Raw genomic sequence first — 14,249 nt, 5'->3', positions numbered from 1 at the left:
ACAACTGGGGATTTTGAAAACTGCCGTGAACTCCACGAGTGCTCAGGTTTTTATTTTCAGTCTCGAACAGGAGAGTTTTAATCTTCGTAAAGGAAACTGAATATGTGATTTGGATGCATTTTTTTCCTCAGATCAACTGAAACAAAGATTTGACGACTAACGAAACCAAGACTTGATAGTAACAAAATCTGTCAAATCTACAAATGCGATTCTAAGTCAATATAGCAAATTTCATCTGTCTAGCTCAAAGCGTTTCTGAGTTATCGCGTTCACACACAGGCAAGCAGACAGACATGATTCAAAAAATGTGTATTTCGAACTCGGAGGTTTCTGAAATGTGGAGATTCGTCAAAATATCAAATTCGAATTTTTTGGTAATTACAAGATTATCTCTTTGTACATTTCTTATAAAAAAAGAAAGTAAAAAACCCACCGATAATACATTTACAGTGGTATATTCAGAACGAAATAAGTAATTATTGCAAATAGAATTCTTTTAAGAATGTGTCATTTTATGCAATAGCCCCCCACACATACACACACGCGCTTAATTTTTTTGTGAGGGTCATGGTGGCAGGGCTTGAGATCGGATTCTTCAGAAGATACATGATTCATCTATCCTTATATTAATAAATTTTTCAAGGGTCAAAAGCCTTTCTGCTGTTGCGGTATATAAGTTTGAAATGACGGTGGTGCCAGCTCAGGTTTTTTTTCGTATTCTTGCCTTGGTTCAAAATGACAAAATCCATCCCAAAATAGCTCTTGTGTAACTTCAAGCGGAACTGCACAATACTTTTTAGACAAAGAAATATACAATAAAAAATATAATGATCATCAAAAAATTCGAATTCGAGGAAAAGCGATGACTTGAGGACAATCTCGGCATCGGAATCAGAGGATGGCGAGCTCGAGATTTGTTTCCACCAAAGATTAACTTATTACGTTAAATCTCAATCAGCCCCATCATTTGACCATTTTTCAAAATTATGAAATCCATTGAACAACAGCCCATTGGGATTTCAAAAAGATATTTAGTTAAGTGTAATTTTATTGATTAACATTCCATTAGACCAACAATGGGAACCCCGACGAAACGCTGCCCATGGATTGTAGGCACTTTTTCGAGGCGACATTGAAATGGTCTAAAATAGTGATATTCAGAGCTCATAGCTCGGTCAGTTTTAATTGCAAAAGAGTGAAACTTTTCTTTTAAATATTAGTATCACAAAAATATTTTACTAAATATGACTAACAGGATCGGAAGGCTGCATAAAAATTTATATTTCGTAATTTTTTGAACAGTATATATGTACTGTTGTCGGCAAATATTTGTCGACATTTACAACATAAAGCGTAATTTTTTATATCATTTAAAGCATTCTTTTTTCAGTTGGAAGTATATGCTGACTCAAATGGTTTAGAAATTAGTTAGTGAGCCAAGACTGGAGTACACTGTATCAACATCATTACGGTATGTGACTACGTTTGAGATGAAATTTTTGAAAAATATTCGAAAATAGTTATATTTTTGAATATCTGCATAAAAAAGATTGAAAGAACATTTATAAAGCCAAAATATACCCGTTAAGTGGCAAAAGGTTTTTTGAAAAATTGGGAAAAGGTTATTTTTTCTGTTTGGGCTAAAAAGTGGTACGAAGGAAAAATTCGTCTATTTAGAGTTATATCAAATGATTTGCTTAAAATTTTGCCATTAGTTTAAGAAATATTATCTAGTTCATGAACTTAAAAAAAGCTGTATTTCTGCCCATTCTTTGAATATTAAACTGATAAATAACACTAAATTTTCATTTTTTTTTAACATTGTGAAGCACTAAAACAATTACAACATATTTCTAAATCAATAGATTACTTATTCTCTAGTCCTAGAGCTACAGAGCATACTGAGAAATATTTATACAAAATTTGAACAAAAATATGCATTAGATTTTAATGTTTGAGGTTTTTTTGTAAGAAAATTCAATCAAAGATCAGAATTTGAGAAAATAGATTCTAAAAATGTTAAAAAAAAATAGCATTCAAACATATATAAAAGCAAATATAAAAATTGGTGTAACTTCCTAAAAAACAGAAGCAAAATTATAATGGTTTTATAAAGAAATATGTTCAAACATTAAGAATATTAATTTTAAAATATCATAATTTTGCAAAAAAAATCGTCTTTTCTACGTTGTCACCTACTTTAAGGAAAATGCACTGTATCGAATTATAACTAAAACCATGCAGCGTTTCCAAAGTTACTGGCCTTGTGTAAATGCATTAATTCAATTTTTAGTGCTGTCAAACGTAACCCTATTAGATCATTAATACCAAATAGCATCCGAATTTTTTAGGGGAGAAATAACATTAACGATTTTCTTTAAATAGAAGTACAACTGTAATGAAAGTTCAAAAAGAAGAAAGTGTTATTTCGAGCCAAATCATTCAAGAAATTCACAATCTTAGCTGCTTTTCTCGGCAAAAAAATTAGCAGTAATTGTTCTTTTTCATGACCTTCAATAAGTCCAATAAAGAATTAAATTTAATCGACTTAACTAAATCAACTGGTGCGAAAATGATATCGATCGCGTTTTTCAAATGTTACAGCATGGCAATAAAACTGCAGATATGCTTCAGAACACATGATTTCACGCACAATGCTTTCATTTTTCTATTCTGTGTAAAGACGCAACGCTATAAATATCCCCAAAAAGTTCCAGAAATTTTGTTTATTAGTTTTTCGTTTATCATTTTTGTTTTGGATAAAACTAATAACCGAAAGATTAGCATTTGGTTGATATCGACTGATTCTGGATAAAAAGCTGGAATAAAATTAACGAATGTTTACTACGCAGATGTTGAATAAGACATTTATTTGTATTTGTTCGGTTTAAAATGTTTTACTTATGGGATAAAATAACCTATCAAGAACATCATCCTTACATTTTCTGATGAGTATAGAAGATGCAAAACAGCCGTTCTAATCCTGACGAATTAGTGGGTATTTAATAGGTAGGGGTGGGAACGGCAAAAGCAATCTCCGGACTGCCTAAGCATACGGACTAACAACTGTCATAATAGCACTGTGACAGGAATTAAGTTTGAGTCCTAATGACCATCACCAACCATGGTACAATCCCTCTCATAGGAGTTACGTTCCGCATCGGGGTGGAAGTCACTCGACGCATCATCAATATTATACCCAAAAGGAAGCGAGAACCCATCACCATGCTGGAAGCTTCTCGTTCCGACAGCTGGGATGTCTCTAGATGAAGGCAGGTGGAATGAGAAAAAGATTTTTACTGATTAAAAATAAAGAAATATTCAAAACTTCAAGTAATTTGAAATCAAAATTTCAAATAATTTGAAATCAAAATTTCAAATAATTTGAAACCAAAATTTCAAGTAATTTGAACCCAAAACTTCAAGTAATTTGAAACCAAAACTTCAAGTAATTTGAAACCAAAATTCCACTGTTACGCACAAAATATTGGAAACATTTAAAAAAACTTCAGTAGAATAAACTTTTCTGAATAAATTGCTATATTCGCTAATGATGTTTAATAGTTTCAAGCAAACATGTTGTAAAGGAATTTTATTTATTTTCTTAACATTTAATTAAAAATATAATTTTCGTAAATAATTTTTTATCAGATATGGAATGTTTCGGTAAAATCTAATTTATATTTTCTTAAAAGATAATGAAAAACTCCAAATATTAAATAAATTTATCACATTGTATGTAAATACACAATTAAATTGTCATTCTTGAAGTAACAGTTTTAAAATATAATATTCCGCCAGCAAACTATATATATAAAAAAAATTCGAGATATGTTGGCAAATTCTATGGCGAGATATGTTCCAATTATAATATGTTTTTACTGTCATCATTGCAATGATGACAATAAAATTAAGAAATTAAAAATAATATCTAATACAGTCAAAATTTTACTTTTGGATATTAATCCTAAAGCCTAGATTTTAAAACTTGCAAATACCGACAAAAAAATAGTGGGAGTGGAGCTTCTCTTTAAGAATAAAATTATCTAAATGAGACGAATTTTGAAATGAAAAACCCTCGATTTAAGAAGATGTATAATTTGTCACAAAAATTTTATCAGATTAAATAACTCCAAGTTAACGAAATACTTGGAGTAGGTTTTGAATAAAGTAGCATTTTTAAAACTTTAAGCTATCAGAGTATAAAATGGATGAAAAAAATTTTCTAAAAAGTATTGTAGGAGCTTAACGATCAGGAAAGAGACTGTGCTTTCAAACAGTTGCCTCTAAAGAAGGAATTTTAATTTAAAAGTTCTACGTTTTTAACTGTAATTTTTCCAGTCTGCATAAAAAACAAAACAATTTTAACAAAAGAGACTGGTAAATAGAGCATATCTTAGAAACTTGCCTCTTAATTACATTTCCTTGACTTCCTAAGCTACGCGCTCAAGGTACTCGAGAAATGTCGAAATCTTTTATCCCTTGTGATTCTAATAATTGTTTTTAAATCAAGTGTGAATAATTCTTAAATGAACAAGATATTTTCGCAAAGATAAAAATTAATTGAGATGAATACTAAAAGAAATAAAAAAATGTTGGAAAATGTTGATCAATACAAAGGGTTACTTCTCTGCATTTGAAGAGATAAATAAAACATATAAAATGTTATATTTAAAATGAAGTGATATCTAATACATAATGTTGGGAAATGTTTATTAATACAAAGGCTTAGTTCTCTGGATTTGTAGAGATAAATAAAACATGTAAAACGTTAAATTTAAAATGTTGATAAATACAAAGATTTAGTTCTCTGAATTTGTAGAGATAAATAAAACATGAGAAATGTTATATTTAAAACGAAGTGATATCTAATACATAATGTTGGAAAATGCTGATCTATACAAACGCTCAGTTCTCTGAATTTGGAGAGATAAATGAAACATTTAAAATGAAATGATATCTAATACATAATGTTGGGAAATGTTTATCAATACAAAGGTTTAATTCTCTGAATTTGCAGAAATAAATAAAACATGTAAAATGTTAAATTTAAAATGAAGTGATATCTAATAAATAATGTTGGGAAATGTTTATCAATACAAAGGCTTAGTTCTCTGAATTTGAAGAGATAAATAAAACATGTAAAATGTTAAATTTAAAATGAAGTAATATCTAATACAAAATGTTGGGAAATGTTGATTAATACAAAGGCTTAATTCTATGCATTTGAAGAGATAAATAAAACATATGAAATGTTAAATTTAAAATGAAGTGATATCTAATACGTACAATAAACTTCCAGTTATTAGCAGAATTGGGTGGCACGGTAACCATAGATATTATTTCTTGAAACATCACTGTTATTTGTTGATTATATTCTCTTTTTCTCAAAAGACCCTTGAATTTTCATAAAATTAAATCCATAAATTATTATCATAATTAACTTCTACTTTTGCTTCTAAAGACTGCATGTTAAACAACCATGTATGCTAAACGGAAACAGTATTTTTTCTTCTTCTTCTCCTTTTCCTTTAATAGTCGAAGCTTATTTGTTTATTAATAGATTTATAAACATTTAATTAACTTACCGGAAACCGGCTCCGTATACGTTTCTACGAAAATCCGCGACTTTTACTTGAAGAAAATCTATAGAAGTTTCACATCGGAGTGATAGCTTTGATTTAGGATTTATTTAATTCACAAATTTTCTGAATCATAATAGTTAATAAAATCATCAAAATTATTATATTATCTTATTATTAACATTATCTTTTTTCATTCGAATTCCTTTTGTCGTAGCTCTATGTTATCATAATTATTAATGGAAGATTAATTTCTGTATTGGTAAACCAATGGATATGGTTAGCTATTTATTGATATTTAAGTTTCTCTTAAATTATTATATTTTTAAAAACAGCTCCAACATGTAATTAAAATATGCTAAAAATTAAAATATTATATCAGTGATACAAAAGTTTCAGCTCTTAAGTATTTTTAGTTTTCGTTATTCTTAAAGACTGAGCCGAAATTTTCAACGAGGTTACGCTCTGATAACAAATAACATATACTGTTATTAACCCCTATATAACCACTCTAATCGTATCTAGAGTCACTATATAACCACTCTAATCGTATTTCAGTTGTTAATATCTAAACAGAGGCAAATAAGTATATACTTCCAACAACAAAAAAAATGCCCCAAATGATAGAGATAATTATATTTTATGTTGTTTGAGCCAATAAATATATTTCTCAAAAAGTAACGAAATCTAAATTTTTATACAGTCCCCGGATCTTATTTCTCATAGTTAGAAAAGTATTTTTTCTCGCATAAATTTGAAATAAAAAAAGCTCTATACTTCCGCGACTAAAACTGATGGAATTATGAAGCTTTGAATATCATTATTTCTGACGATTTTAGATCAACGCAATGAGATTGAAGAAAGGTCCGCTAGTCAAAGCTCGGTTCGTCCTCGGGCTATTCTGAAATAACAATACTCAAATCTTCAAAACAAATTTAATTTTGGATTGCAAAGGAATTAACCTTCTTTTTTTTTCATTTAAGTGTCGTAAAAAATTTTATTGACTAATTGGACGGGGAGGCTGCAAAAATCTATAATTCGTAATTTTTGCAACAAGGCATGCATTGATTCAAAGAACATCAAATATAATTTTTTTTGCCATATAGAGTATTTTTTCTATTAGAAGTCTATGCCTATCTCCAACAACTGAGAATTTAGCTTTGGCTCATGATTGGAGTGGACATCCTGTATATTATCAACTTTGTTATTAAAAAAAAAGTCGTTTATTTTTCTACTCTAAGAATAAATATTAATTGGATTTTCAAAACTGGGTGGAATTTAGCAATATGAAATGAACAACAGTTGAAGCCTCTCCTCCTAAAAAAAAAAATGAATAATTATGGTTGCATGAAAACCTTACGACATAAATATATTTGTTTCCTAAAATTTCTTGCAATAATGGCTAGCAAAATATGCAAATGTATTCATAAAAAGACTTCAAAAATGAATATAACTACAATTAAAATAAAATAATAATAATAAATTAGACAAATAAATTATTAGTCTAATGATAAATTAGACAAATAAGCATAAATTTAGACGAATAAGTAACTCGTTGCCTGGCAACTGCTGTTGGCTGACTCTCGCAACCCCTCTCCTCTTCCTGGACCGCGGTGACTTGGTGATAAGGTCTCGCATTCGAGCCCGGAGGGCTCCAGGTTCGAGACCCGATCCCCCCCGAAGAACCGACTTGTAAGATGGTGTGGTGTGGAAGTTTGGAGAGGGGGATGCCAGCTCAGATGTCTTCTTCGTCATCTGACCGCGGTTCAAAATTACACGGCCCGTGTCAAAATAGCCTTAGGGTTGCTTTAAAACAGGACGTTAATATAAATAAACTGATTTTCTCCTTCACAAAAAATCATATCGTTACCAATAACAAAGACAAATGCGTGTATATTTTTGATTGCAGTCAATAGGCCAAACCGCGTGGCCGAAAGCTAACAAATTTAGCACAAATATACTTTGGACACTGGTGATGTGCACCTCGGAGTCATTTTTTTCTCTCGATATTGTAGTTAGAATTTTAGCCAAAACATTAAGCGAAATTGGAAGTTTTTCACCATAACTTCCAAAAACGTTTCAACATAAAAATAACTTTTATATAATTTAAAATTTTTTTTATCAATAATGCTACTTTTTATGCCATGTAATTTCAATTCAATTTTGAAAAATATTTTTTATCATATTTTAAACAATGTATTTCCTTATTGAAACAATTTTCATCGTTTTTACTGTGGTGATATTTCTATGAGGATCGAAATATGAAAATTCGGTTTTAAATTTCCATGTTAAGTAAATTTCAGTATAAGGCTTCCTTTTAATGACATTTTTGAAAGTGTGTTGTACTTGTAAGGTTTAACTTCAGAACTAAGCTACAGTGAAAAAATGATATAGTACATCAATATATAATCACTGGTTCTCTTTCCTTGATTTAATTGATATATAGATGTGGACAAAATTGCATAGCACAATGAAAAAACGGCGCAAGGCTTTTAAAATAGTATGAATTATAAGTCTCTGTCAAAATTTGAATTTGCAATACAACATTTACTTGGATTTTACAATATTTTGCTGAATAAAACCAGTAACATCAAGTTACACAAAATATGTAATCGAAATTTTTAGTACCATTATCTCCGACGAACAAGCTAGTCGCCAAAGGTGGATAATTCTTCAATAAAAGATTCAGTTTTATTCTGAATTTTCATGAAAATACACAAAAGAGCATGGCTTTCTCTCTCATTAATCAGTAAATGCATTTAAAAAATTTGAATGCAAAAAAAAAATTTAATTTTCAGATTATTTATGGATGAAGTTATTTAAACCCATAAAAACTATTAAGTAAAACATGATATCAAGGAACAAAGTAATATTACCATAAATAAGATTAATATAACTTGATTTTAAGACTCATCTTAGATCTATACCCAACGATTGTTCATGATTGGAACGCCATTTCCCATCCCCTATTATTTTTAATATTTTATATTTTATATTTTTCATAACATTCCTGACCTCTTTATACTAAAAATCTGCCCAAAAATCCTTTTCAATTTCTGATCACATATCAAAACCGGAAGTGGAGCGTGAAAATCGAGTATCGTTCCACGGAAGTTACTCGCAAGAGAAGAAAATAAGGGGGAAACACTCGTACTGTGAGGTTTCCTGCTCTGAAAGATGCACAATATCCCTTCGTGGGCATGTGAATTATGAATATGGAGGAAGAAAGTTACCTTTTTCCTCTTGTAGAAAACTGTGAGCATTTCAGACCTTTTCCAGTTACATATTGGCACTCGGCCAATCTATTCTGTTTATCTTTCTCCGGTTTTTTTTTTTTTTTTTTTTTTTCCTCCCTTAAAAAATAATCACGGCCTTATTTTGTCTTGTTTTCAAACAATAATCATGGCCTTGTTTGTTATCATTTCACTTTAATGTTCACTAGCTGTCAATACTTCGGGCTTCATACAAACCATTTAGTTTTGGTTTAATATCTTCCATTTCAAAATATTTTGAGATATGTGTATGGAGTGAAAGGAACAGTGCACAAAATTAAACAGTGGGAAATTATTGCATTTTTCTCTACTTTTATTGCAAACATCCACCTTTAAGATAAGTTTCTTTTAATATCAATTATTATACTGAACAGACAAAACTCAATGTAAAAATTTTGAAATATCATAATTCAAATTTATACTACACTTTATAAATAATAATAATAAAAAAATTTAAAATATTTATCATTGAATGTCAGGAAAATAGCACAAATTTAAAACTCAGTTTTTAGATTTTTCTAATTAAAATCAATTATCTAAAAACATTAATTATTTGATTAAAATTTACTTAAGATATTTTATTTCTTCATGACGAAAAATAAATAATATATTAATGTAATTAGTAAATACATTAGTGTATTATTTAGTATTAAATAAATGTAATTAGTTAATCAGTTGTTAAATTATGCAAAATTAATGGGAAAAAATGGAAAAATGAAAGTCTTCAAAATATGAATCTTTATCCTGGGAAAGGATAAGAGATACTTTTCTGCATGTGAATTATATTAGGTAATACAGTTTGTTTCTTAGATTACAAGCCGCTTTGCTCTTAAATATAATTTTTAAAAACTCCTTTTAAATAGAAAAATATTTAAATACTTTAAAAGTAATATTTATTTTAGCAGAAAGAATATTTAAACTGATTAACAATTGATTGTAGGTTTTCATACTCAAATGACGAAAAAGAATATTTCAGAGACTATAAATATTATAAGGAAAAACATTTCGTTCTCCTCCTTTCTTTTTCTTTTCTATTAAATTTATTGTAATTTTTTTTTCCAATTTCAAGTGCTTTGCTCCAATAAGTTTGCACAATTCTTTTCAAAAAATTAGCGCACTTTTCTTTTGCTTTGCCGTCTGAGTATTCTATCGGGCAAAAAATCAAATATCTAAGCCGTCTTGTTAAAGCTTCCAAAACAACATTTAAGCTTTAAAAATAATAATAATAAAAAATAAAGAAAGAAAGATAGAATAAGAGAAATCTGACTGGATTTCTTTTACTTCTAGTATTTCGAGTAACAGAAGAAGGGCTTTTCTTTATTCTTTTCAGGCATCAGAGAAAGATGAAGCAGTGAATTTGCATAAAGGCTAGTGATACATTTAGTCAGCATTGGAAGAAGAAGAAAAAAAAAAAAAAAACCCAGCTTCTGTGATTCCCCCACCCCCTCTTTTAAGACGAAACTCGAGTCAGGTTATAAATGCAGCTGTTTTTAATTTGCCTTTGTAATTTATTTATGAATATATGTTTAAGTTTCAAGGGCAATAATAGCACTTCTCATATTTGTCAACCTCATTGTGTAAATGATTATAAAACGAGTTTACTAGATAGTGATAGCCAAGGAAGAATATTTATCTTCCATCTTCATTATTTACTTTGTATCCAAGGAATAACATTAACATCTTCGTTATTTATTGTGTAACGTGTTAGTGATAAGGCGATTTAGAATAGCGTATTTGGACTGGGGAAATTATCTTACTTCAAGATTTAGTTGCTGCCGAGAGAATCAAAATAAGATCTAGCTGCTGCTGAAGAGAATAGATACTATAATAATACAAATGAGCCTAAATATTAAGTCTGCCTATTTTAAGAAAGTATTAATTCAGAATTTATAATATTAATTAATTAGACAAAAATGGTTATTTAGTTTTTAAGATTAATTTTAGAACCCTATATCGCGATGATGAAGGAATCAACATAAGAGCTGAAAAGTATCAATGTAACTGTTAATCTCAATTATTTGCAGATACTACATTACATTTTCAACTAAAAACGTACATGGGAAGTGCGCGAAACTTCGTTCCAGACATGGCAAACGGGACTGGAACAAAAAAGATAAACTTAATAAATAATAAATCGTGCCAAATATAAACACCGAGAAGTAAAATAAATTTGATTAGTTGAGCAATAAAATAAATAAAGTTATACAAAAAATGCTTGAGATGTTAAAAATAATGTAGTAATATTACATAAAAGAAAATCTAAAATATAACAATGAATTTTTGTTTGCTCGTACTTTATGCGCTGCAGTACCGTTCATCCGATTGCGATAGAACTTCGCCAACTTATTGCTTGAACTTGCGCAAAGGTTATAGGCATAGTACAGTTATTATATCTAAAGTAAAAAAAAATAGAATAAATATTATTTATTCTTCTACTTTATATATCAGTCAATTTCAATGAATGTATTCATTATCGAGAAGAAAATAAATATCATTTTTTTCTATCATTCTTAATTAAACAAGATCGCTATTTCAAATTTGAAAAGATATTTCCAAAATTATTTCTTCTGCGGCAGCAACGCACCGGATACCAACTAGTGAATGAAAAAAAAAAAATTAGAAAATTTTGTTAAAATAAAAACTATGGTAAAAATGACACAAAAAACAAACAATAGTTACATTTCACTAAGAAAAAGAAAATATGATCATGAAAAAACTTTTTTTATTTATAAATTATTTTTTTATCATTTCGCGTTTTTTTATGTTTGGAATAAACAGTTCAAGGTTTCTTTTATGTTTCTCCATTTTTTAAAACATTTATTTTCTTCCATTTTCAAAATATTTTAATTGTTCTGTTATTTTGATAAGGGTTTACTCTTCATTTTTTTTTTCCATTGGTATTTTCTTACTATAAAGTTTCACCTGGTAGTATTTTCTAAAATTTTATTTTCAATTCTATTAATTTCTGACACAGACAAATTACAAAATGGAATGAAAATCTCTTGCAATAAACCATATGACTAAAGGTCAAATAGGGATGACTCGCAGAAATTAGAAACTTTCTCATAATTTGAGAAAGTCTTGTTAGAACAAGTATCCCATTTTCCGCTAAATATGAAGATTTTTTTGACCTGATCGAAGGAACAGCACCTCACGGAGTTCAATACAACATGTATAGCTCCACGTTTAAACTTCAAAAATTAATTTTTGATAAGGCGAAGAAAAATTAATACTTGTTGAAGATAAGATTATTAGTATATCTATAACGTTCATGCGCTGTTATCATTCATTAATAGCATCAAAAAATACTAGGAGACTAAAATGATATTTGTAATGCTTACTTTTCAGTGGTTGAATCAGAAAAATACTTTTATTAATCACAATATGTATTGATTTCCAAAAGCAAAAATCTAAAGCAGCTGATGCATAATCTCTGTTCTAAATTAATAAATTTCCAAATTTCCTCACCAGCTGTCAGCACAGACTGAAGTGATCAAAGGAACAATAATACTCTAACATTTTGTAATTTTGAGTGAATGGTTGATGAGTTTAAAAACAATTAAAATTTTCTGTTCCTAATGTTAAATGAGATTTGCAGTTGTTATTTTTTCCCCCAATATATTCCAAAATATAGTGAATTCTTGATAATAGTTCTTATTTTAAATTAAAATAATCATTAACCAGTATTAGTGGCCTAAAGGAAATTTTCTCGCAAATCTTCTTATCAAAGTCTAATATTACTTCAAAATAAAATTGTGGACCTTGGATTTGATAGAGAATGCCTTGCATGGCATTGGCGAACAATAGTTACGAAATATAGATTTTTTGCGTGGATCTAATATTTTTACTGATTCTATCGTCCAAATATTTATTTTTAACTTTTTGTCGACCGAATGGAAACAAAATGTGATACAGAACTACAGTTGCTCTCGCAAGATAACATACATAATTTCATTTATTTAAGTTTCACCCTTTGTTAGTTATTATGTTTACACTTACGCGAAAGTACAGACTTACAGACAGTCAACTCTTCGACAGATTTGGTTCAAAATTTGATAAGAATCTATATTTTAGATACTAAACCTGTGTACCATATTTTATCTATTTAGCTCTTTGCGTTTTGGAGTTAACTTGTAATCAAACAGCCAGAAAGACGTATAAATGGATTTCGTTCAAAATGTGATAGAAATCTGCAAAATTGTTCGTAAGTCCTTATACTAAATTTCATCCATCTAGCTTAAAGCGTTTTTGAGTTATGGTATATCACAGACAGACAGATATAGTGAAAAGTATGTAATTTTCGAACTCTAGGAGGTCTGAAAAGTGGATATTTGTCAAAATCTCGAATGCGAATTTTTTGACAATTATAATGTTCCCTCTATATTTCGCACACGAGAAAGTAAAAAAGACAAATCTTGTGTGTATGTTTTAAAAACATAAAATCATTATATATTTTTTATTAATTTTTAAATTCATAAGTTAAAAAGTTTTGGATAGAAACTCAAAACAATATTAATGTCAATCGAAAGTGCAAGACCCAAAACATCACTGTTCCAAATTTTATCCGATTTTGCCATATAGCTTTTAAGTTCTGTAGCAGAAACCAAAAACTTTCAGAACAGCACAATTTTAGCTTAGCGCGTATCTCTACTTTATAAAAGGATTCTCTGGCAGGGTTTAAAAAAAATCCCTAAAATGGAACTGAAAACAAAGCATGTAGTAGCGTTACTTTAGATAAAGAATTTCTCTGTTTGAAAAATTGTAAAAATGAGAAGAAGAAAAATTCAATACATGTAACAGATTCTACTCCCCTTATATTTCAGGCGAAGTTTTGTTTGGAACAAATGGGGTCTGGGTTACAGCAATAGAAATGATTTGTGTAGTTTTTGATTAATGTGTAAAAGCACAGAAGCAGAATTCAGTACAAAATATGAACTTATACAGTGCCAAATGTATGAATGTATAAAATTTTATTGAAAAACAGCTCCTTGTGTGTGGATAATGTAACAGCTAAAAAAAGAAAATTACTTTTAACTAAAAAATAACTTTTTTAAAACGAAAAACAAAAGCCTAAAAATGTTTTGGAATATTTATTTTTTATTTAATACTCTTTTTAGTAAAAAGAAATTAAGCAGATTTTTCAGATGCTGCAAAAAATTTATTTAGTAATTAATATTAATATAATAGGATTAAATTTTTCCAGAATATTTGATTATTTTAAACGATATATCACGAGAATAGTATTTAACAATTATTTATTACAATCAAATATGTAAATAAAATCATGTATTTCAATTTCTGATTTTATCATATTTCAACGTTCCGAACAGTGAACTTAAAAAATATTATTTCTTAGAGCAAAGTTACCTTATAAACGACAGAGCTGAAAACTTGA

This window comes from Argiope bruennichi, chromosome X2 (assembly GCF_947563725.1).
Source record: "Argiope bruennichi chromosome X2, qqArgBrue1.1, whole genome shotgun sequence".
NCBI classification, from domain to species: Eukaryota; Metazoa; Arthropoda; class Arachnida; order Araneae; family Araneidae; genus Argiope; species Argiope bruennichi.
This window is presented reverse-complemented; position numbering follows the sequence as displayed.